Source organism: Nicotiana sylvestris, chromosome 9 (genome assembly GCF_000393655.2).
Source record: "Nicotiana sylvestris chromosome 9, ASM39365v2, whole genome shotgun sequence".
Taxonomy (NCBI): Eukaryota; Viridiplantae; Streptophyta; class Magnoliopsida; order Solanales; family Solanaceae; genus Nicotiana; species Nicotiana sylvestris.
This window is the reverse complement of record NC_091065.1, coordinates 111,743,838-111,769,537: the sequence shown is the minus strand read 5'-3', so window position 1 is coordinate 111,769,537 and position 25,700 is coordinate 111,743,838. Positions and strand designations below refer to the sequence as shown.

At 39.1% G+C, this 25,700-nt stretch overlaps 1 pseudogene; it reads left to right on the top strand.

Annotated features, from left to right (window-relative positions):
• The first annotated feature begins 13,008 nt into the window (after positions 1–13,008).
• Positions 13,009–22,108, top strand: LOC104215614 (stachyose synthase-like; annotated as a pseudogene).
• Positions 22,109–25,700: the final 3,592 nt, after the last annotated feature.

Below are 25,700 nucleotides of genomic sequence, written 5' to 3'. Positions count from 1 at the left end.
AGGATTCGTTTCAACACATGCTGCCCCATTTCAAATTTTCTGGGGCGCACCTTCTTGTTGTAGGTTCTTGCCATTCTCCTTTGATACAATTGGCCATGGCATACTGCTGCCAATCTCTTTTTATCAATCAAGTTCAACTGCTCCAATCGGACTTTGACCCACTCGTCATCATCAATCTCAGCTTCAGCGACAATCCGAAGGGATGGAATTTCAACTTCCGCCGGTATTACTGCTTCAGTTCCGTATACCAATAAATAAGGAGTTGCACCTACTGATGTGCAGACAGTAGTGCGATATCCCAACAATACAAATGGTAACTTTTCGTGCCATTGCCTGGACCCTTCTACCATCTTTCTCAATATCTTCTTTATGTTCTTATTGGCTGCCTCAACCGCTCCATTCGCCTTGGGACGATATGGGGTGGAATTGCGGTGTGTAATCTTGAACTTTTGACATACTTCTTTCATCAAACCGCTGTTAAGATTAGCACCATTGTCTGTGATGATCACTTTTGGGATCCCAAATCTACAGATGATATGGGAATGAACAAAATCTACCACTGCCTTCTTGGTTACCGACTTGAAAGTTTTAGCTTCAACCCATTTAGTGAAATAATCGATGGTCACCAGAATGAACCTATGACCGTTGATAGCTGCCGGCTCAATAGGTCCAATGACATTCATGCCCCAGGCGACAAATGGCCATGGTGCTGACATTGTATGCAATTCTGTCGGTGGAGAATGAATCAGATCTCCGTGTATCTGACACTAATGGCATTTCCGCACGAAACTGATACAATCACGCTCCATAGTGAGCCAATAGTACCCTGCTCGAAGAATCTTCTTCGCCAATACATATCCACTCATATGTGGCCCACAAACTCCAGCATGTACCTCTGTCATAACTGTCACGGCTTGACCAGCATCTATACATCTCAGCAATCCCAAATCTGGTGTCCTTTTGTACAACACTCCTCCACTAAGGAAAAATTCATTTGCCAATCGCCGAATGGCTCTCTTTTGATCTCCGGTGGCCTGCTCCGGGTATATCCCCATCCTGAGGTATTCCTTGACATCATAAAACCATGGCTCGCCATCCATTTCTTCCTCTATCATGTTGCAATAAGCATGCTGATCACGAACCTGGATATGCAACGGGTCAACATGAATTTTGTATGGGTGGTGCAACATCGATGCTAAGGTGGCCAAAGCATCGGCAACCTCATTATGAACTCTTGGTATGTGTCTGAACTCTACTGATCAAAATCGCTTGCTCAGATCGTGCAAACATTGTCGATATGGTATGAGCTTCAAATCCCTTGTTTCCCATTCACCCTGAATCTGATGCACCAGGAGGTCTGAGTCTCCCAAGACCAAGACGTCCTGGACATCCATGTCTGCAGCTAGCCGTAGACCCAAAATGCATGCCTCATACTCAGCCATGTTGTTGGTACAATAGAAACGCAACTGAGCCGTAACAGGATAATGATGTCCTGTTTCAGAAATAAGTACCGCTCCTATTCCAACTCCCTTCGCATTTGCGGCTCCATCGAAAAAAGCTTCCATCCTGGTTCCTTGGTTATTTCCAACTCATCTATATGCATCACTTCTTCATCAGGAAAATACGTCCTCAAGGGCTCGTATTCTTCATCAACAGGATTCTCAGCCAAGTGATCAGCCAATGCTTGGGCCTTCATGGCCGTCCTCATCACATAGACTATGTCGAATTCTGTGAGTAATATCTGCCATTTCGCCAATCTCCCTGTGGGCATAGGCTTCTGGAAAATATACTTCAGTGGATCCAAGCGTGAAATGAGATAAGTAGTATATGATGACAGATAATGCTTCAATTTCTGGTCCACCCAAGTTAGGGCGCAACATCTCTTCTCGAGTTGAGTGTACTTAACCTCATAGCCTGTAAATTTCTTGCTGAGATAATAGATGGCTTGCTCCTTCCTTCCCGTAATGTCGTGCTGCCCCAGTACGCAACCAAACGAATTCACCAGGACCGTTAGATAAAGAATTAACGGTCTCTCCAACTCAGGTGGAACCAACACAGGTGGATTTGACAAATATCCTTTGATTTGGTCAAATGCTTCCTAACATTCTGCCGTCCATTCTACCGCATCATCTTTCTTCAGTAGCCGAAAAATGGGTTCACAAGTTGCTGTGAGTTGAGAAATAAACATGCTGATATAATTCAACCTTCCCAACAGACTCATTACTTCTGTCTTGTTCTTCGACGGTGGCAAATCTTGGATGGATTTGATCTTCGACAGGTCCAACTCAATGCCCCGCTGACTGACGATGAATTCCAACAGCTTTCCAGATGGAACACCAAATGCACATTTGGCCAGGTTGAGCTTAATATCGTACCTTCGAAGTCTTTGAAAAAACTTCCTTAGGTCTGCTACGTGCTCCTCTTGATGCTTGGATTTTATGATCATATCGTCCACGTATACCTCAATCTCTTTGTGTATCATGTCATGAAACACAGTAGTCATTGCTCTCATGTACGTTGCCCCAGCATTCTTCAAACCAAATGGCATTACCCGGTAGCAATAAGTCCCCCACGGCGTAATGAAGGCCGTCTTTTCCACATCTTCTTCATCCATCAGAATCTGATGATACCCAGCATAGCAATCCACAAAAGACCAGAACTCACGTCCGGCACAATTATCGATCAAGATATGGATGTTGGGTAATGGAAAGTTGTCCTTGGGGCTTTCCCTGATCAAATTGCGGTAATCGACACACACTCTGATCTTCCCATCTTTCTTCGGCACTGGCACCACATTAGCCAACCAATCAGGATATTGAGTGACCCGAATAACCTTTGCTTGCAACTGCTTGGTTACTTCCTCTTTAATCTTCACACTCATGTCTGTTTTAAATTTCCTCAATTTCTGCTTGACGGGAGGGCATGCCGGGTTAATGAGCAATTTGTGAACCACTAAATCCATGCTTAACCCCGGCATGTCATCATACGACCATGCAAAAACGTCTTTGAACTCAATAAGTGCTTTGATTAGTTCTTCCCTGATATTTGGTGCAATGTGGATGCTTATTTTAGTTTCCCTGATATCATCCTGCATCCCCTAAATTGATGGCTTCTGTGTCATTTAAGTTGGGTTTGGATTTCTCCTCAAACTGGCTTAACTCTCTGTTTATCTCTTCGAAGGCTTCATCCTCATCGTATTCCGATTCATCATCATAATCGACCTCTTGTACAATTAGTCCGGAATCAGATTGATTTCTTAGACTGGGTTGAAGATCCGTTGTACATGCCATGTCATTAGAACCAATATAAAGAGAACTGCATTGTCTTCCCCATGTACTACGATCTCTTGCCTATCCCACTCGAATTTGACTATCTGATGTAGTGTAGAAGGCACTGCTTTGGCGGCATGGATCCAGGGTCGCCCCAACAGAAGATTATGTGACACTGCCATGTCTAACACTTGAAACTCCATGGTGAACTCGACTGGACCAATTGTTAATTCAAGTATGATGTCACCCACTGTGTCTGTACCACCACCATCAAACCCTCGAACATAGATGTTGTTCTTGTGAATCCTGTCACCATCGACCTTCAGTTTGTTCAATGTGGCCAAAGGACAAATATTGGCACTGGACCCATTATCAATCATTACACGAGTGACTACCGAGTCTTCACACTTCACAGTCAAATAAAGGGCTCTATTATGTTCTGTACCCTCTACGGGAAATTCATCGTCTGAAAAAGTGACCCCTTTGACCTCGAAAATCTTGTCTGCTATTTTCTCCAGATGGTTCACAGAGATCTTATCCAGAACATGGGCTTCATTCAGAATTTTCATCAATACCTGGCGATGCTCATCTGAATGGATCAACAACGACAACAATGAGATCTGTGCCGGGGTCTTCCTCAACTGCTCCACAATGGAGTAATCTTGCGCCTTCATTTTCTTTAAAAATTCTTCTGCCTCTTCCTCGGTAACTGGATTCTTTGTCGCTACGGGATTGGCCCTTCTTAACTCTGCGGGAGCAAAACACCTTCCCGAACGAGTTAACCCCTGTGCCTCACATATTTCTTTCACAACTTCCTTCCCTTTATGCATTACCATTACCTGACTGTAGCTCCATGGCACAGCTTTTTCGCTGATTATTGGCAACTGCATTACTGGCCTGATAACAACTGGTCCTATGCATGCCCCCTTCACGGCTACTGGCTTGTTTGATATCCCTTGCACCGTTACTTTGACCGGCTCTGGATTTTTGGCAACATCAGACGAACTTTTCCCTATCACCACCACTGGCTTGCCTTCTACCCTTTCCGACTGTACTACCACTTTTCCACTGATCAACTTTTCTTTTGGACTGGTACAGATCATCATTACCGTTTGTGAGGGCTTCTTGAGCTTCCCTCCTTCGTGCACTAGTTCGATCATGTGGGCTTCATGGTATGCCGACAACAGGTTCTGATTGATATTTCCACAGCTTCATTGTTTTATTTCTTTCTTTTCCTTTCTTTTATTCACTTTGCCTTTTCTCTTTTTCTTTTTAGTGGTGGTCGAATCTTATGTGGATTGCCTACGTATCATGTCCCCGCATGAATTAGACCGGGCGTAGTTATGCTCTATAAGTGCGAAAAGTAAAAAGATAATTTTTGGAAATTTTTGATTTTTCACTAATAAACATTCTATTACAAACCAGACGCTTTTTTGGAAAGGAAAATAACAGACTCGAAACCCAACCAAGTACGAACTCAATAACTATTGACAGACTCTGACGCGAAAGAAAGAAAGACTCTAATAGACAACAGACTCTAGGAATAGGAAAAATGCAGATTCAAACTATGAACACATTAAAGTTTCAAATTTGGGTGCCCGCGAGGCGTCATTCGGCCTCGCCGCGGGTTTAGGTGTAAGGTTCTTTTCCAGCTGCTCCAATTCATACATGATTTGCTTCACAAATATCGTCACCGCCGAGAAGAAGGTAGTACGGGTCATGTTTTCACACTCCCGACATTTCCTGGTAATAGCACGAGCAACAGTCAGAATCTTGTTCCTGGTTTGGTCTTTTTCTAGGAGTAGGCGTTCTATCTAATCCCCTCTAGCCTTCAAAACCCGAGAATCATGCAGATGTTGTTTCCGTAACTGCTGCATTTCATCTTCCATCGAAGCCATCAGATCATAGCAGCGTTTACTCTCGGTTTCAAAAGCCTTGGCTTGTTTAGCCGCCTTGCTCTCAAGGGTGGTCACCTTCCTTTTTAGACTGACAATGGTCTTTTCATAATCTTTCCTTGCCTGCTGTAAGTACTGTGTGCGCTCTTTTGTTCTCTTTGCCCATTGTTCCTGGAGTTGTGCTAAGGTATCCTCAGATTTCTTCAAATCATCTTGACACTCACCGATTTCCTTTTCCAATCCTTTTATTAACCGCTCATCTGACCGACTCTTTTGTTGTTTGTCAACATCTCTCCGCATTTGTCGGATTTGGGCTTTCAACGCCTCATTTTCTTGGGCCAATTTGCTCTTTTCTCCCCGGTCGGCATCAACTTGCAGACTATTTTCAAATCCCAGGTCTCTAATCTGTTGCCTCAGCTTGCCTATTTCTGCCCTGCAACTCTCTTCTTTAGCCAACCAATCCCACTGTTCTTGCGACACCTGGACGAACTCCTGGAAATGGGGCCTTTTGGCCGGTCTCCCAAACTCGATTTCTTTCCTAAACCAAGCAAGGTATCCTGGCGAAACTTCATCCTTGGACCGATCACGTACACATGTATTGGCTGTTAAGTATTGACACTCGCTCCAAATTTGTCGGACCGCTGCTTCAGGAAACTGTCCGTTGGGCCCGATCTCGACTACTTTGCCACTAAGATCTTCATTTTTCGGAACTATTTGGCATCTCCCCAACTGTCTCAAGACTCGATACGGGGCATAGGGCTGAATACTCCGGAGTCCCATCAAAAGGAAATGGGGTCTAGTGGCTGGCATATATATGATTTCATCCACAGGCAACCATCCTAGTGTCCACTGTATTTGGCTGGCGGTGAGGGTCCGAAAGAATAATGTCCATGCGTAACTCCCTCGGGTAGACTGACCCCCTTGATTCTTGTGTAGAACTCTTCTATGCAAGTTTTCTTCGATGAACCATAACTCAAGAGCTGGGAATGGTGGCAGAGATGCTCAGTCATCCATATTTGTAGCAACGAGTTACACCTCTCGAAAAAGTTCCCTCTGGCTTTGCAGGATGTGAGAGCTCGGAAGATATCAAATACTATCATAGGCGCAAGAGTGCTTTTATCTTGAGTGAGCAAGGTACTGACGACCCCGGCTATTTTCAGATCAATGTTTCCATCTTTCCTTGGAAATACCAAAAGGCCCAAAAAGGTTATCATAAAAGCCACTCGTCTATGCTCATCCCATTTTTTACGGTTACTTTTGCTGCATAACTTGTTACCCGGGTTGTTGAATCCTCCGACATGACCGTATATGTCGTATATGAAGCGCGGATTACAAAAACCTGCGGCCAGATCTGAGTTATGGACCGTCCTGGGTATCTTTAACGAATCTAAAAATCGATGCACAGTGACAGCTCTTGGAGCAACCAGGTATTTTTGCCTCAATGGAACTTCAACATTCCGATGTACCCGGCTATTTCCTCTAAAGTCGGAGTGAGTTCAAAATCGGAGAAGTGGAAAACATTGTGTGTCGGGTCCCAGCAGGTGACCAAAGCTCTTATGATATCCCCCTGTGGCTGGATTTCCAATAAACCCGTAAGACCTTTTAGATATCTCTTGACCTCATCTTGCCCTTCACCACCTAAATCATCCCACCATAGCCGCAACTTGAAAGGGATTTTAGTCATTATTGAAAAAGGTTCATTTTGCATCGTGCTCATCCTGCACATTTATTAAGGTGATTAAGAAATAAAATTTATTTGACTCAACAAATTGACTATTTTTAATTTTTCACAGATTAAAAGGAAGATCTGGCTCCGCACACAGCTTTTCAGCACTTCGGGAACGAAGATTTTAAAGCTGGGTGAGTCAACCGGTCAAAAATCCAAAAACAATGACCACAAGTGGCCGTTTATGCAAAGTCAACCTTCCGGCGTCCCTTTTGAGAACATTCAGCTATTTTGACAAAAACGGCATCACCCGACTTATATATGACGAAACTTAAAATTTTTAATATTTTCTGGGTATTTTTTATAAAAGGGGAGGTTGGACCCGATGAGGGTTGCCTACGTATCCCGGACCCTGTGAGAATCAAACCGGCGTAGTTCGGGTAGATAAAACAAACTTCTTTTTGAAAACCAAACTCTTTTCATTGGCAAATAAAACTTATATTTTTTCTTTTTTCTTTTTTTTCCACTTTCTCAAAAAAATTCGGTAGAGTTTCGACACTATTTGGACATTATTTTTTTTCAAAAAAGGCGATTAACTCTCCTTAACCCTCATACTGCTATTTCGCTTTCCTCAAAAGTCGGTCAGCATGCAAGTCCGAAGCAAATAAATGCACAGGTAGCAAGTAAGATGCATCAGGATGGTCATTTCCATTTTTTGGTACACTTGTCCTAGACAAACCCAACCCCTGTGTTGAGCCTCCAAAGTCAAATGCACGTGATGAAAACAAACGTTCCTACTAGGGATCCGGCATGAAGCTGAGTTATTCTAGGTTCATAACTTGGGTATTTGTTCTAGACTGTGTACCCGAGCGGACAACTCGAGTCGAGAAGGGGGCTACGTACCGGGAACCAAAAGGCTATCCGGCTTAGTAACTTGTCCGGCCTCTTTCTTATTTCAGGTATGACACTAACAGAATAGGGAGTCTCAACCATCAAGCACATCCCCGAAGATAAGAATAGAAGGGTTTCGACACAGTTTATATACAGTTCAGATAATATCAAAGCGGTAAAAGCAACATTTAGCACATTAGGCCCAAACATGTAACAAAATCAGATAAAGCCAAATATAACAATTTATCTAAGCTCAAATTCTGAACCCTGAACCAGAGATTCTAGGTTCGATCCCCAACAGAGTTTCCAGAGTTGTCACACCTCCTTTTTCACCCGCGCACACAGGGGCGCAGAGGAGTTTTTCCAATTAAAGGACAATCGAAACGGGATTTATTATTAAAGGATAAGAGTCGCCACTTGGGAGATTTGTGGTGTCCCAAGTCACCGATTTAATCCCGAATCGAGGAAAAGAATGACTCTGTATTACAGTCCACGAACCAGAAATCTGGATAAGGAATTTTGTTAACCCGGGAGAAGGTGTTAGGCATTCCCGAGTTCCGTGGTTCTAGCACGGTCGCTCAACTGTCATATTTGGCTTAATTATCTGATTTTTATACAATTATGAACTTATGTGCAAATTTTAACTTTTAACCGCTTTTATTATTATCATTATTATTTTAACAGAGAATTCCAAAGTTGTGAAAACGTATCTCGAACCACGTCACATCAATGTACTCGTGGTTATCGACACATTTCGACTCCGTTGAGATTTGGATTTGGGTCACATAAATGTGCACCCGAGTTTAAGAAAGTAAATTATTAAAGGCGCGCCTAAAGCGACTAGCGTATTATCATTTTGGGGAAGGCCGTGAACTTTTGCTAAACGGCCCATCCCGAAGTCTAAGGAATTATAATATATACAATTATCGAGGGCCCCGCAGTTTGCAAGTTATTAGGCGAGGCACGCCTCGTTTATTTTTTAGGATATCCTAAAGCGACTATGGTTCTCTATTTACCTTTGTCTCTAAAGATAGAAAAAAGGCCTAATTAATTACAAGCGTGCAATGTTCCAGCTTTTGTTGTTTGAACCAACAACTTAACGATGACGCACCTCAACGACAATGCATACCTTCATTTTAATTGACAGACATGAACTCCCAAAATTCCTAAACCAATTTATCATACCCATTAACTATTACGAACTATGGGTTTTAATGAACCGATTTAGTGTAAATGAACCTTTCTTTTCCTGACTTTTAACTGTTTTCAGCACTAATCTACCAACAACAATTCAGGTTTTACTTACTATTGAATTCAGAAACTGTTATTCAACGAAGACATCCTAATACACTAGCATGATTAATGATAAAATTACTAGCGAGTTGGGTGAATATTACTAGATCAGCTCATGAATTGGAATCCTATTACAAGTTCATTACTCTTTTAACCTGACATTAATCTAGACCTGCCTATTACTGATGACAATCGAGTTCCTCCCAACTGATTCAACAATCACATTTCATGAACCTATTGAGCTGACTACACTTCATGTCATTCCAAGGATTCAATTTAACAGTTCAATGTTATACAATGCTTAACAGATAACCCACCTTAAGAAACAGTTTTGATTATACATATAATTACCATCTATATAATAGGAAAACATCTAAACTAACATCAATTAAAATGCAGGCAGTCCTCAGTTGAACAATAAATGTGTTCGAACATTTCCTTTCAAACTTCAACGAGCTTACATCAATGTGGTTCAGGGTAGTGTACCTGGTATTGGAATACAAGAAGAAGAAGATCAACAGAGTAGTATGTAACCCAACAACAACAACAATAACCAGCAACAACCAGTAGAAATAAACCAATAACAGATTTAAAAGGAACCAGCAGAATTCCAGCAATACCAACAACAACACAAACACCTAGTAACTGACCCCAAAACAGCTTGATAGCAACCAAATACCAATCAAAACACAAGCAGAAACACCCCTCTAGAATTCAGTAATCAAGAGAAAACTCGAAAATACAACTCCACAGTTAAGCTGAAGCTCTTTTCAGTCTCAATGGAATAGTACAAGTTGAACTAGGCTCACTCTTAAGACTATTCTAGTTTTTCAGAATGTCCTCCTCTTAAGGTCTGCCCAAAAGAAAAGCCAGCCCCTAAACTGTCTTCCTCTCTTTTAACTCTCTCTTTTCTACCTTCCAGTTCTGACCCAGAAGAAGAACCAAGCCCAGACTCGACTAAAAGAAGATTAAGAGAAACTGATTTTTTTTGCTCCAAAAACCAGCCCCTTTTCTGGTCTTGAGTGACCCTATTTATCACCAAAACAGACCCCCCAACTCTCAAAAGCACTTTAGGCAGAATTTTTAAACTAATTCTGCCCATCATCTCCTCTTCAATTCCACTAGCATATGTTTTGTTCTCTTTTTAATTCCCTTGTTCCCCACTACTCTTGTCTTTTCTTTATTTAAATTCAAATAGGTATGAGCACCTATTTCTTAATCCATTCCCTTTAAAGCCTTTCATACCATTATGTTTTGTTCCCCATTAGCACTAACAAATGCATTAGTTTAATGTTACTTAAGTGCTTTACTGACAACCCACTTAAACTAGCCTTTTTTAAACTTTTCAATTCCCAAATTACCCTCCTAAAGCCCCTGAAATTACTATCCTACCCAACCCCTTTCACTCTGCATTGCACCTACCTATTCAAACCTACCAACTAACTAAGCTGAATCCAACAAACTACAACAGCTATAACCAATTCAAATCAGTTAGTAATTCAAGATATTAAATCAAATGGCATTAAAATGAAGACTAAGGGTTCAGGGCAGCACATATTGAACTAACTATGTTGGGGAACCAATCATATTTAGCTCAGCAACAGATGAACTAAAATCAATTAGATGAGCATATGCCTTAGTCAGATTGGAATACAAAAGAGAAAACAGCCAGAAGAGCCTTAAGGGGATTGACATATTCAGGATAACAAATGACCAATAAATTCAGTTCAATGAACTGAATATACCAACATGCTCAGTTCTAAGTTCAAATATACCAACGAGCTCATTTTAATACAAACTTTAGAACACAAACGAGGCAGGAGGGAAACAGACAAGAATGAACCACAAATTAGACTATTATCATGCTAATCTAACATTCAAGCATACCAGACTAATCGACGACACTTATTCAATCGATTACACAAATTATAACACATAACAATCGACAACAAACAGAAGCAATGATAAAATTGGACCAAATAAAAGGTTTGATGGAGAAGAAGAAAGAACAATGAACAAGACTGGATTATAACTAACTAAACACAATTAACCATAACCAAATAGAACAAGAAAGGAGAAAAAGGTACCTTAACAAAACAGAAACTGGACGAACCTAGGTCGAACCCTTGACTCGAACTTTTTTTGAGGTCGAACGGACCTTAATCGAGTGTTCTCAACTTAGAACACTTTGACTAAGGTCCATTGGACACCCAAATTCCTCTAATTCGGACCAACTCCAACCTTTGGTTTTCTAGGGTTCTTGGGGTTTGATTTGGGACTCGAACGGTTCCGGTCTGATTCGAACCAAACCAACAGTGGTTTGGTGACTAGGGAGATCAGGGGGTGCCTTGGTGTGAGTTTGGGACCGGTTGGGGTAGATTTAGGTTCTGCTCGAATCTTCGATTGAAGATTCGAGAAACTACAGGCTGATTCGAGGCAAACGGTTAACAGATCCGTAACGAGGGTGGTCAAGGGGTGCCTTGGTGTGAGTTTGGGACTGGTTGGGGTGGGTTTCATGTTTTTCTCAAATCATTGATTGAAGATTCGAGAAGCTACAGGCTGATTCGAGCAAAACGGGTAAGAGATTCGTGGAGAGGGTGGTTAGGTGCTCTAGGGATGTTAGTTTCATGGTCATCGGCGTTGTTGCCGCCGGCTTTCAGGCAAAAGGGTTTCAGGGAGGCTAGGGTTTCGAGGGTCGTTTGGTTTGTCTCTGAAAGAGACGATGAACAGAGGGTATGGCTTAGGGGGGTGCGAGGTGAGGGGTTGGATTTATATACGGAGGGGGTGGTTTAATCCTGGCCGTTGGATCAAGCACGATCAATGGCCTGGATTATTTTGCTAATAGGCATGGTGTCGTTTGGAGTAGTACTGGGGCGGTCCGGGTTGGGTCAAAAACGGGTAAGGGAGGAGTGGTCTGGACCGTTCGATCAAAACAAATCACTGGTCCAGATTGAACGTGACAGAAATGACGCCGTTTGGGCGGTCGTTTTTCCAGATGACTGGACCGGGTACAAGGGTGAAATTTGGGCCTGGTTTTGGTCAAAATCAAGATGGCCCAGTTCCGATCCGGTCCAATTTTCACTCCTTTCTAAAAACCAATTTTCACTCCTTTATTTTAATTCCTAAAAACCAAAATTCCTAAATTAAATTGTAAAACCAAGCTTATTTTAAAAAGATATTAATTAACCCTTAACAATAATTAATACACAAGATCAAACAAAAATAAAATCACACAATTAAATAATAAAAATGACAAAGCTACCAAAATTCCTATTTTTGTGATTTTCATTCTTAAAAATAGGACATGGTTTAATTAATTCAAAAATGCACAATTAAATCCTAAATATGCATGCAACATGTAGTTTGTATTTTTCTTAATTAAAGTAGAAATAAACATGCACAGACAAAATACAAATAAATCACAAACAACACAAAACCATTTTATTTTGAATTTTTGGGAGTAGTTCTCATATGGCAAAAATCACGTGCTCACACGTACAAGTTGGTTGAACTTCCAAAGGGTAAAAGACTACTCAAATGCAAATGGGTCTTTAAACTCAAGAAAGATGGAAATGGCAAGCTGGTCAGATACAAAGCTCGATTGGTGGTTAAAGGCTTTGAACAGAAGAAAGGTATTGATTTTGATGAAATTTTCTCACCTGTTGTCAAAATGACTTCTATTCGAACAATTTTGAGCTTAGCAGCTAGCCTAGATCTTGAAGTGAAGCAGTTGGATGTGAAAACTGCATTTCTTCATGGAGATTTGAAAGAGGAGATTTATATGGAGCAGCCAAAAGGATTTGAAGTACCTGGAAAGAAACACATGGTGTGCAAATTGAATAAGAGTCTTTATGGATTAAAGCAGGCACCAAGGTAGTGGTACATGAAGTTTGACTCATTCATGAAAAGTCAAACATACCTAAAGACCTATTCTGATCCATGTGTATACTTCAAAAGATTTTCTGAGAATAACTTTATTATATTATTGTTGTATATGGATGACATGTTAATTGTAGGAAAAGACAAGGGGCTGATCGCAAAGTTGAAGAGAGATTTGTCCAAGTCATTTGATATGAAGGACTTGGGCGCATCACAACAAATTTTAGGGATGAAGATAGTTCGAGAGAGAACAAGTAGAAAGTTGTGGCTATCTCACGAGAAGTGCATTGAACGTGTACTAGAACGCTTCAACATGAAGAATGCTAAGCCAGTCAGCACACCTCTTGCTAGTCATCTAAAGTTGAGCAAAAAGATGTATCCTACAATAGAGGAAGAGAAAGGGAACATGGCTAGAGTTCCTTATTCTTCAGCAGTCGGAAGCTTGATGTATGCAATGGTATGCACTAGACCTGATATTGCTCACGCAGTTGGTGTTGTCAGTAGGTTTCTTGAAAATCCTGCAAAGGAACATTGGGAAGCAGTCAAGTGGATACTCAGGTACCTAAGAGGTACCACAGGAGATTATCCGTGCTTTGGAGTATCGCATCCAATTTTGAAGGGTTATACAGATGCTGATATGGCAGGTGACATTGATAATAGAAAATCCACTACTGGATATTTGTTTACATTTTTAGGGGGAGCTATATCATGGCAGTCGAGGTTGCAGAAGTGTGTCGCACTCTCTACAACTGAAGCAGAGTATATTACCACTACTGAAACTGGCAAAGAGATGGTATGGCTCAAACAGTTCCTTCAAGAGCTTGGATTGCATCAGAAGGAGTATGTCGTCTATTGTGACAGTCAAAGTGCAATAGACCTGAGCAAAAATACCATGTATCATGCAAGGACGAAGCATATCGACGTGAGATATCATTGGATTCGAGAAAAGGATAGAGGATGGGTCTACGCAGGTAAAGAAGATCCATACAAGTGAGAATCCCTCGGATATGCTGACCAAAGTGGTACCAAGAGACAAGTTTGAGCTATGCAAAGAACTTGTCGGCATACACTCAAACTAGAACCTCCGGTGTTACCTCATTCAGGTGAATGAGACTGGAGGAGGAGGTTTGTAGGGTCCATCCCATAAATGAAGGAAGAAAACTTTCTTCCTTGATTAGCAGTAGCCCACGTTTCTTTCTTTTGCATTTATCAAATTCGGTAGGCGTGCAGAAGGCATTGTCAAATGTAGTAGGCGAGGCTCTGCCTATAAAATGAGAGCTTCGGCTATCATTTTATACACCAATCTTAGAGGAAAAATATATCTGAGAGTTAGAAAGAAAGAGTGAGGTTTCACAAACAGGGTATAAGAAAATAGTCTGTGAGAAAAATAGAGAGTGAGTGATATTGTAGTAAGGTGAGAATATCAAAAGAGGGTTATTTCTTTTGAATGTTGTAGTGGTCTTTTGAGTATTTTACTCGGACCTACAAAGTGTAAAATTCCTTGCTATAGTGATATCAGTTGTTCTTCTCAGGGCCGTGGTTTTTTCCCTTATTCAAAAGGGTTTTTCACGTAAAAATCATGGTGTCGTTGTTACTCTTTTATTCTTGTTAATTACCGTATCTCGGTGCTACATTCTTATTCCACTTTTATTACCGTGAATATTATTTTTGTAGGGGTTTTATTCCCAACAAAGAAACCAAAGATGTTAATTTGTAAGGCAATTGAGATTGAGCATAGTGAAAAGGCTCGTGACATGGCGGCTCAATCAGGAGTTAGTGACTTGTCAGAGTTCGATACAGCGATTGAGAAAGTGAAGAAAGAACTTAATGGCATGTTTGGTGGGGACCAGTTATCAATTGTACGCGGGCAAGGTGGTGATGGATTGCGATTTAACAACCAAGGCTGTGGGAGCAGCTTTTGTAAGTCGGAGGACACGGGGATGAAAGCGTTTACTAAGGATTTGAGAACACATTTCAAAGGCCTAGATGATATTTACGTGTGGCACGCATTGTGTGGTGCTTGGGGCGGTGTAAGGCCTGGAACCGCGCACCTGAATTCCAAGATAATCCCTTGTAAACTTTCTCCAGGGGTTGACGGGACGATGGATGATCTTGCAGTGGTCAAAATAGTGGAAGATGGCATTGGACTAGTTCATCCTGATCAAGCTGATGATTTTTATGATTCAATGCATTCTTACCTTTCTAATGTGGGAATTACAGGCGTTAAAGTCGATGTTATTCATGTATGTTCTTCCAATATTCTGCAGTTACAATTTAGTTTTATAGCAAGTGGTTTATTGCCTTCATTTGATTTTACAAGCAATTTTTAATTGGTACGTTTTCATGCAGACACTTGAATATATCAGTGAGGAATATGGTGGTCGAGTTGAGCTTGCAAAGAAATATTACAATGGGCCATCAAAATCCCTGGCAAAGAATTTCAATGGTACTGGACTAATTTCCAACATGCAACAATGTAATGACTTCTTCCTCTTAGGAACAAAGCAAATCTCAATGGGAAGAGTTGGTAAGATTTTCTTACTATCCTTTTCTTAGTCAGAACATATGTAAGCTAATATTTGTGGTGGTTAATAAAAATTATTACAGGGGATGATTTTTGGTTCCAAGATCCAAATGGTGATCCGAACGGAGTATAATGGTTACAAGGGGTACATATGATTCATTGTGCTTATAACAGTATATGGATGGGTCAGATAATACAACCAGATTGGGCCATGTTTCAGTCTGATCATGTTTGTGCTAAATTTCATGCTGGATCCAGGGCTATAGGTGGAGGACCTGTTTATGTGAGTGATTCCTAAGGAAGCCATGATTTTGATCTTTTAAAGAAGCTAGTTTTTCCTCATGGTACAATTCCAAAGTGCCAATATTTTGCACTCCCCACTAGAGATTGCATCTTCAAGAATCCACTATTTGATGGCAAAACCATACTCAAGATTTGGAATTTCAACAAGGTATGCCAACAAACTATAAATTTCGTTATTATGGTCATTTATGTTAGAAATTTAATATGATAAATCTCGAATTGAACATGATACACAAAAATTAGACCCTATAACCGTTCCAAAGATGGCAGGAGTCAGTTGGACAGCTACCATAGTTCTCCATCATTATGCATTGTGTATAGATAGAAGAATAATGGATTGATATAGGACTAGATCTTCCTCCCTAAAACTATTTTAAAGATTACGGCATTAATTGAACAGTACCACAGTTTTTATCACTATAGTTGTGTATAGATAGAAGAAAACAAAAGATGCGCCTTTTTATATGGGCTAGGTTGAGAATCTAAGCCCTCTCGTTGCGGATTTTATCAGGGTCAGGCTACACTTATCGCCTCACTAAACCACCAAGCATATATTGTGCACGACCTAATAACCATCACACGTATAATTGGGCTTTTGTTCATAGACTACCATCGAACTCTGAACAATTAAAATATAAATGTATTTTAGGTAATTTAAGCCTATTTTTTCCAACAATTTACGCTTTTCTTCTTCTTGGCAATAGTACGGAGGAGTCATTGGTGCATTCAATGCAGAAATTAGAGAAGAATTTTACACTGATTAAGGCACAGCTAAAACTCTCTAAGAGATAAGGATAGATACAAAGGAATAGTCCCACACTTATCAGGATACATAATTCTATCAATAATACAAAGTAACCTTATCATAATATAACTACTATATCTACAGAATCTTTCTCAATCTTTCTCTATGCTTAGCCATTCTCTCTAACACTTCCCCTCAAGCTAGTGAGAGGTGGTTTCACCACTCCTAGCTTGCTGCGAAGAATTGTAAACTGATCCTTTGCCAGAGCTTTAGTATGAATATCTGCGAGTTTATCCCTTGATCGCACAAACTGAGTGACAAGCTGTCCTTGTGCAACTTTCTCTCTCACAAAATGATAATCAAGTTCAACATGCTTAGTTCTAGCATGCATAACTGGATTTGTGGTCATATAAAATGCACTAAGGTTGTCAGAAAACAATATAGGAGCTGTTTTGAGACAAACCCCAATATCACGTTGCACAAAAGTTATCCAAGTAAGTTCAGCAGCTGTGGATGCTAAGGCTCTGTATTCAGCCTCTGCACTTGATCTTGCAACTGTATGTTGTTTCCTTGAGGACCAGGAAATGGAATTTGCTCCTAAGTAAATGTTATACCCAGTGGTTGACCTCCTTGTAGAAGGACATCCTGCCCAATCAGCATCAGAAAAACCATATATCCTCAAAGGAGACCGAGATAAAATGCGTAACCCATAATCTAAAGTACCCTTGACATATCATAAAATTCTCTTAAGAGATTGCAAATGAAATGTGTTGGGCTTTTTCATAAACTGGCTTACAAGATTTACAACATGTGTTATGTCGGGTCTAGTGAGTGTTAAGTACTGTAAACTTCCCACAATACTATACAATGATGGATCAACTAAATCACCAAAAGCTTCTTGCAATCCATGTTTTTGTGCTAATGGAGTCCCAACTGCCTTTGCTTGTGTCATATTCACTTTCTTGACTATATCAATAGCATACCTGCGGTGGCTCAAATGTATTTCTCCTCGAAAGTAAGACACATCAATGCCCAAAAAGAAGCTTAAAGGTCCAAGATCTTTCATGGCAAACTCAACATTAAGTTTCCCAATAATTTCTGAAATATGCTCATGATTGCTTTCTGTTACAATTATGCCATCCACATAGAGAAGAAGCAAAATTGTTCCCTGTTTACCATAAGTATAAACAGAGAAGGGTCTGCTCTACTACATCTAAAACCAAGATGAAGCAAGTAAAGACAAAACCTTTCAAACCAGGCCCTAGGGGCTTGCTTTAATCCATATAATGCCTTTTTCAATAAACAAACATGATCTGGATACTCAGAATTCATGAAACCTGGAGATTGTTCCATATATACTTTTTCATGTAGTAATCCATGTAAGAATGCATTTTTAATATCAAGTTGTCTTATAGGACAATGCAGACTCATAGCTAGTGATAAAACTATCCTTATTGTTGCAGACTTAACCACTGGACCAAACGTTTCTTCATAATCTATACCTTCAAGTTGTGACTAACCTTTAGATACTAATCGTGCTTTATACCTTTCTACGGATCCATCAGATTTTCTTTTTATTTTAAACACCCATTTCGAGCCAACAACATTCATACCTGCTTTCCTGGGAACAAGACTCCATGTTTCATTTTTATCGAGTGCTTCCAACTCCTCTTGCATTGCTGTGTACCAGTGTGGGATAGTTAATGCTTCATTCACTGATTTGGATTCACCATGTGCACCTCCTGTTTTTGCAATCACTGCATTGCAAACATAATCGCCAAGATAACTTGGGGTTTTTGTTTCTCTCTGACTTTTTCTTCGTTGCACCTCTTCGGGTTGTGTGTCTTCAGCCAATTGACTTGGTACAATAGCTTCAGTCAACTGAGTCGGTGTAACAACTTGTGTCTCACTTGGTGCAGCAGCCTCAATCGACTCATCTGGTGCAACGACAACTTTAGTGATTAATTGACTTGGTACAACAACTTCAGTCAACTGATTTGATGTAGCAGCTTCAGTCTCGCTTGGTGCAAAAACCTTGGTCGACTCATCTGGTACAACGACCTAATTTGACTCACTTGGTGCAGCAATAACTTCAGCTGGCTCAATGATGTATTGTTCACCTCCTGTGAACACTTCCCCTGAAGTAATGGGCTCCGCATCTACATTCCTGCATTCAAAATTTGAAGAGCTCACATGGAGTTGTTAGAAGAATTCGAGGTATCATAATCTGACGATGTAGTGAAAAATTCATGAAATGTGGCCAAATGAATGGAACTTGCAACAACCTGATGCTTTTCTTGAGACTTCACATATGGTAAAGTTAGTTCATCAAATACCACATGTCTTGATATAAAAACTCTTCCGACTCACTAGATGAAAACATCTATAACCCTTATACAGATTGCTATAGCCAATGAATACACACGGATAAGTCTTCGGAGAAAACTTGTTCTTTCCTTTCAAGTAGGGATAACATCGACATCCAAACACCTTCAAGCTATTATAATCAGGATGAGTTCCATATAATTTGAAAATAGGAGATTCCATCTTGAGAACCGATGAAGGCATCCTATTTATAAGAAAGGTAGTAGTCAAGAATGCATCAACCCATAAGAAAAGAGGCAACTTAGCATGAAACAATAATGTTAAACCGGTCTCCACAATGTGTCTATGTTTTCTCTCTGCAACTTCATTTTGCTCAGGAGTATTCGGGCACGAAATATGCCTCACAATTCCACAATTTTCTAGATGATTAATAAACTCAACTTTGGAGAATTCACCCCCTCCATCACATTGAAAAACTTTAATCTTCTTTGAAAATTGAGTTTCAACCATTCTTTGGAACTTAAGAAATACCGCAAACACTTCAGATTTCTTTTTCAAAGGATATAACTAGGTGTACCTAGTTTGATCATCAACAAAAATTACATAATATTTCATATGTTGCGATGATTCAATAGGTGCAGGTCCCCATACATCGCAATGAATTTTCAACAAAGGTTCATTTTCAATCTTATTTCTTTGCTCAAAAGCAAACTTACAACTTTTACCCATTTGACAACTAACACATATAGTAGGGGTTTTATTCAAACATGTGATATTGATACACTTATTGTTACTCAAGAAACGTAAAAGCTTCGAATTCAGATGCCCTAATCTTGCATGCTTAATACTAGATGTACTCCTCTGTGTCGCCGTCAAGGCCTTAAGGTTGTTGTTATCCAAAGCATACAATCCTCCTCTTTTAGACCCTATTGCCAATAGTTTCCTTGTTGCCTTGTCCTTTACAACAAAAAATGATTCAGAAAACTCAATCGTGCAAAAATTATCCTTTGCTAACTTACTAACTGAAAGTAAGTTACTTTTAAGTTCTGGAACTACAAGTACTTCTTGCATTTTTAAGCCAGAAACTTCTGCACTTCCAACATGTGTTATGTTAAGTTCTAAACCATTACCAACAACAATTTTATCAGAACCTTTATAAGGCTGAAGATTGGACAAGTTACCTGGAGAATTTATCATATGTGTACTAGCCCCAGAGTCGACATACATTGTGTTGTCCTCATTCTTTGTGTCCTGTAAGTTTACTACAACTAGAGCTTGAGGAAGATCATCAGACGCTTGATAAGAGAAATCCCATCGGTAGAAACATTTAAGAGAAGTATGATTGTTTCTACCACAAATTTGATAGGGCGATGAGATCTCCTTACCTTTTTGGGCATTCATACCTTGAGTAATCTGATTGTTTTGACCAACAGCAGGACGAAATCCTCTACCTCTAGAAGAGAAGCTGCCTCTTCGTTGATTAGATCCACCACGGCCTCGATAAAACCTTTGAGCTTGAAAAGCCATATTGTGATTTAGTTGAGTATCTTCGTCATCCTCTCTTATATCGAATCCTCTTAGTGCATTGATCAATTGATTTAAGGTGAGATATGGAGGCTTTCCTAGCATAACTGTCCTAAATGTTCTATACTTGGGACCTAGCCCTCTAGCAAAGTTGATTACCTTACTATCTTCATCCACAGGCTTGTGTATAGCTGCCAAACCATCGCAAATGCCCTTGAATTCTTTGAGATAATCATCCGTGGATCTGCTGCCCAACCTAATGTTTTGGAGTTGTTGCTTAAGTTGAAACTCCTTATCTTTGGTTGCTTGAAGGTACGTCTCCTCCAGGCAGTCCCACATCTCTTTAGACATCCTACGATAAGGTACATGCTTTCCTCAGACATTGTACCAGCTATCCAGCTTCTTAATAACACATTCTTCTCCTCTAAATCATCACTATCCACGTTCTTCTTGGATGTACTGTCTGAACTTTCAGTTGTATCCTTTCCTGAAGTTTCACCTTTGATAAGATGAGAAAGCTTCATAGCTTGGATCAATTGAAGCATTTGAGTTCTCCATATGAGATAGTTTGTTGGTTTGAGCTTAATAGGACAAGATGAAATGAGATGATGGAGAGAAGCAGTAGATAGAGATGTTGCAGAGGCCATCGTTTTTTTTTTAAATAGAAGGGTTTAGGATTAGACTGTTGAATAAGTACTGCGCAGCAAGAAAGCTTAATGCTCTAATGCCATGTACAAATTAGAGAAGAAAGGGATAATCTTTTGTATTCAGTTCATGAATCAATCGTACAATGGTTGCCTTTTATACTGATTAAGGCACAACTAAGACTCTCTAAGAGATAAGGATAGATACAAAGGAATAGTCCTACACCTATCTTATCAGGATACATAATTCTATCAATAATATAAAGTAACCTTATCATAATATAACTACTATATTTACAGAATCTTTCTCAATCTTTCTCTATGCTTAGCCATTCTCTCCAACATTCAATTGCCAAGGAGCAGGGTGGGATCCAAAGGAGAGAAGAATCAGGGGATACTCGCAGTGCTATAAGTCAATGACAGGTTCAGTCTATGTGAATGACATTGAATGGGACCAACTACAAGAATCATCTGAAATGGGCAAAGCAGAGGAATATGCTGTTTATCTTAACCAAGCTGAGAAATTATTCTTGACAAAGCCAGCCTCAGACACAATTCCAATGACCATAAAACCATCTTCTTTTGAAATATTTAGCTTTGTACCTTTAAAACAGCTCAGTTCCATTGCTAAATTTGCTCCAATTGGAGTTACCAACATGTTCAACAGTGGAGGAGCCATACTAGGACTTCAATACAGTAAATTTGCCGGTGATGGTGAAAATGCAAGTGCAAAAGCTCAAGTTAAAGGTGGTGGGAATTTCTTGGCTTACTCAACTGTATCACCTAGCAAGTGTTACTTGAATGGTGCTGAAATTGAGTTTGAATGGTCTTCTGAAGATGGAAAACTGACCCTCAATCTACTTTGGAATGAAGAGGCCAATGGAATTTCTAATGTAACTTTTCTTTTTTATGTTGCTCAAGTTTGAGAATTATTATAATTATAATAGTAATAGCCAAGTAATTGTAATGGGACAGGTGCGCAGATAGCCATTCTCGGGGATGCTATTTAGAGATTAGCCAATACTTAGTAATTTTAATTTCAGGACATGTCCTGAAAATTGAATTGAAAAACTAACATTCAGGACGTACTGACTAATTCCTAAATAACAATTTTTTAGAGTGGTTACCTGGTATCATTTCTATAATTGTAATGCTATCTTATTAATGATATTAAAGTATGTATTATGTGAATTACACCCCAAAAAAAATGCCAAAAGTGACTATTGGGATTTTGGAATTAGAAGTTTTCACAATTTTTTCTTCCTTTTCACTCTCTTCGGGTTATTTTTCTCCTTTTGTTACATAATCCTTTTTCAATTTCTTTTAAGTTGTATTGTGATACGCAAGCGGCAAGCATGTAAACTGTCAACTGTGATTATTTACAGGGTGATTTACTCTAATAATCCTAGGTAAGGAGAGTGTCCTTATATTGGGGTATGATTGTAAAACTTATCACAGGCCGATTTATGTTTTAAACTTAGTTAATATAGGAGTAAACATTAAATAAATGGCAAACTATTTTTTTGAGATGATTTAACGTTCATTTGCCTTTTCTTTTCCATGTATGCCAACATGTTAAATGGGACTAAATGACAAAGAATAATTGTATTGCTCATTTATTAGTTTAGTATAAACAGGAAAGGTGAATTTTTTCGGCTTTGAGAATACTAAGTAATCTAAATTACATTCCACCATAAGAGTGAATAAAAATAGAACGCTGTGATCTTTATATGCGTCCAATAAGCACCTGAAAAGTTGTTTGCTCTACAGACCACAGGGATCATACTAGAAAATTCGGTCCAACTAGTATTTGCCAATGAGCTATAATAATGCCGAATCAAAGTAAAATTATCATGCTACTGAGGGTGTAGTGGGATAAGATTATTTCATTCTTAAGCTGAAATTTGGAGTCAAATCCTGAGAATGAAAAATTGCTAACAAAAAGTGCTTTCTAATGTTATGCGACGCGAATTCAAATTAGTCAAATAAAAATAACCAAAAAGTAACATTGTTACGAAATAAGCAAGTTTAGACCCATGTTGGGTATGGATTCCATTAATACCAGCCGACAGCTAAGGCGTCGCTATGGAGTATTACAGAGGAAAAAACACGATAGAAGGATGTCTAATGTTCCCGAATGTACCATCTCCATCCATTGTTGCCTACCTATTCAACAACATTAGTAAATCAAAAGCTATCGTCAAGGGTTCGGTTGGACAAAAAAGAATTCATCCATCCTTAATCAGAGGTCTCAAATTTAAATAATGGATATGAAATTCTTTTAGTAGAATCACGTCCTATTCTTTAGTGGGCTCGCGAATTCAAATTAGTCAACCTCTCAAAGCGGGTACAAGACACCTAGTAGGATATAAAAAAAAATCAAAAACTTAAATATTATGCTTTTCTTAGAGATTAATTTTCCGTTACCTTTTCATCATTTGCTTTTGGTAAAGTGAGTGTGTATAGCTTCTTTGATCCTTGAATCCTACATGAACTGTCAATCTCAATTATATTTATTAAAAAAAAAAAAACGTTTGATAACCTTTGAGAATGTTCAAGTAGGCTTGTTTTTGTCAACTAATGTAACTTCCCAAGGAAGAGTTTGTGACGACAAAAACAGAAGTTAATTCCAACTACTTTAATTTAAAATGTTACACTTTAGAATAATATTTTAATAATGCACTCACCTTGCCGACAATATCAGTACTTTGTGTCACATTCTTAGTCTTGAACTAAGTGCACGTGCGGTACTTGGCAACTCGCTCACAGTTTGCTCATGTTTTTGCTATGCCAAGTCAATCTTACTACACTCAAGATTACCAAGGAATGTTAGAACACAGAAAAATTGCTAAATGAAACTTTGTATTATAGAGAACTTGAATTGTTTTGCTTGATGAATTACAAATGAATAACCCCCTTTATCTACTAGTCTCCTAGGGGCTAGTATATAAATATTTATTGTTGCATAAGTCCCCTATTATTTACAAGTAAGTCCATTCTCTAGAATTCTCTACATAATTAGAATCTTCCAGGGACTTTCCTAGAAAATCCATAGATTTCTAGAGTCTTCCTAGGAAAACCTCTATATTCCTCTAGAACCTTCTCACAAGTGCTACTCTATTTCATATGTAAGCTTTCACATGACATTAATATATGCCAAATGATACCTATGTGGTATATGATGTGGCGGGTCATGACATTTGTCTCTATTTATTCTTGTGGGTTCACAGATAGAATAAAATAAAATGAAAAACCAAAAGAGCTAGAATAAATTGACTAAATTTAAATGCTACACTTTAGACGAAAGATGGCAAGAAGGGGTTTTGTTTGGTCTCCAACTTCAACATTGTCAATCAAAAAAAGGAAATGAGGAATAGAGATCTTCACTATATATAGTTTGAAAAATAGATATAGCTCGAAGAAGAAAAAGAACTAAAAGGACTATAGGAGTACGAATAGTAAATAATGTAAGCTGGTCTTGAATACATAAATAAATATGAATTTCACTCTTTGACAATGAACATGATAAAAGAACAATCTGTTAGTACTATTATCATTTCTTTTTTGACAAGTTCAAGTTTTACTACCTCATCATCAACAAAAATATATTAGAACAGATCGATTAACTCGTACCCTTTGCTTAACTCTAGCTTACTTCTGGTGACGTAACGCAATCTAAGTGAAATGGGAAAATAATATAATCTAGTGAAGTTTGAGAAGCCGTTGTTAAATCATCGAAAGCTAGAGACTTGGATAGACGTATGTCGGGACGTTCTTATCATTATCCAAAACCTGCCGACCAATTTCTAACGAAGACAAACTTCCTTAAGCACGAAAAGTTTTGTCCTTTGCATGACCAACTGTCTCGCAGTCCGCAGCTTATTAACTGACTAAACCGCTCCTTTTGAACATCCTTTCCAAACGGTGAGGTAAAACAGGTCACTCTCACCACTGATTTATCCCAACTCCCATGTAATTACACGAGTCTTCCATTATACTAACAAACAACAAAAATGTCAAAGTCCAAAAAGGAATAGTGATGTTTATGTTTAACCAAAAAGCGTTAAATTCTTTTTGTTAAACTAATTAAATAAATGATAATGAATAAATTCTAGATCCAATACTGATGGATGTCAGTAATATGAAAACCGTATTCAAGGCTATTTAATACTAAGGAGGTGTTTAATAATATTGTTGTAAATAAACGAGGGAATAATGACAAGCAATAAATATGATAAATGACAATGAATGTAAATAGGGAGAATGATTCACCCAAATGTTCAATGAGGTGGATGATTCTCTTTCTCATAATGATGTAAGGCAATCAAACGTGGGAATATAGGAAACTTTCTCGGATCTGATGTGAGAAAGTTTGGGACCAACAACAAATCGAATCTTTTATAAAGACAATGTTTGTAATTACTTGGGAGTCAACGTTTCTAGAGAGAGCTTATCATATAGAATATTACATACCTCCCTCTTCTCTCTCTATTCCTACTTATATGGGACATTTTTCCCCACCTAACTAAATGTATAAATACAGAGAATATTCTCTGGAATATTTCTTTAAAATATCATATCACTAAACTAGCCGTTTGGGCCAATCTGAGTGCTCGACCTCTTCTTTAACTGCTCAGCTCACCAATACGTTATTCCTTAAACATTTGACCTCGACCTAGTCAGTCTTTAGCTATCTCTTAAACAAGATTACTCCAATCGGATTTTGGCCCATACAGTTAGTC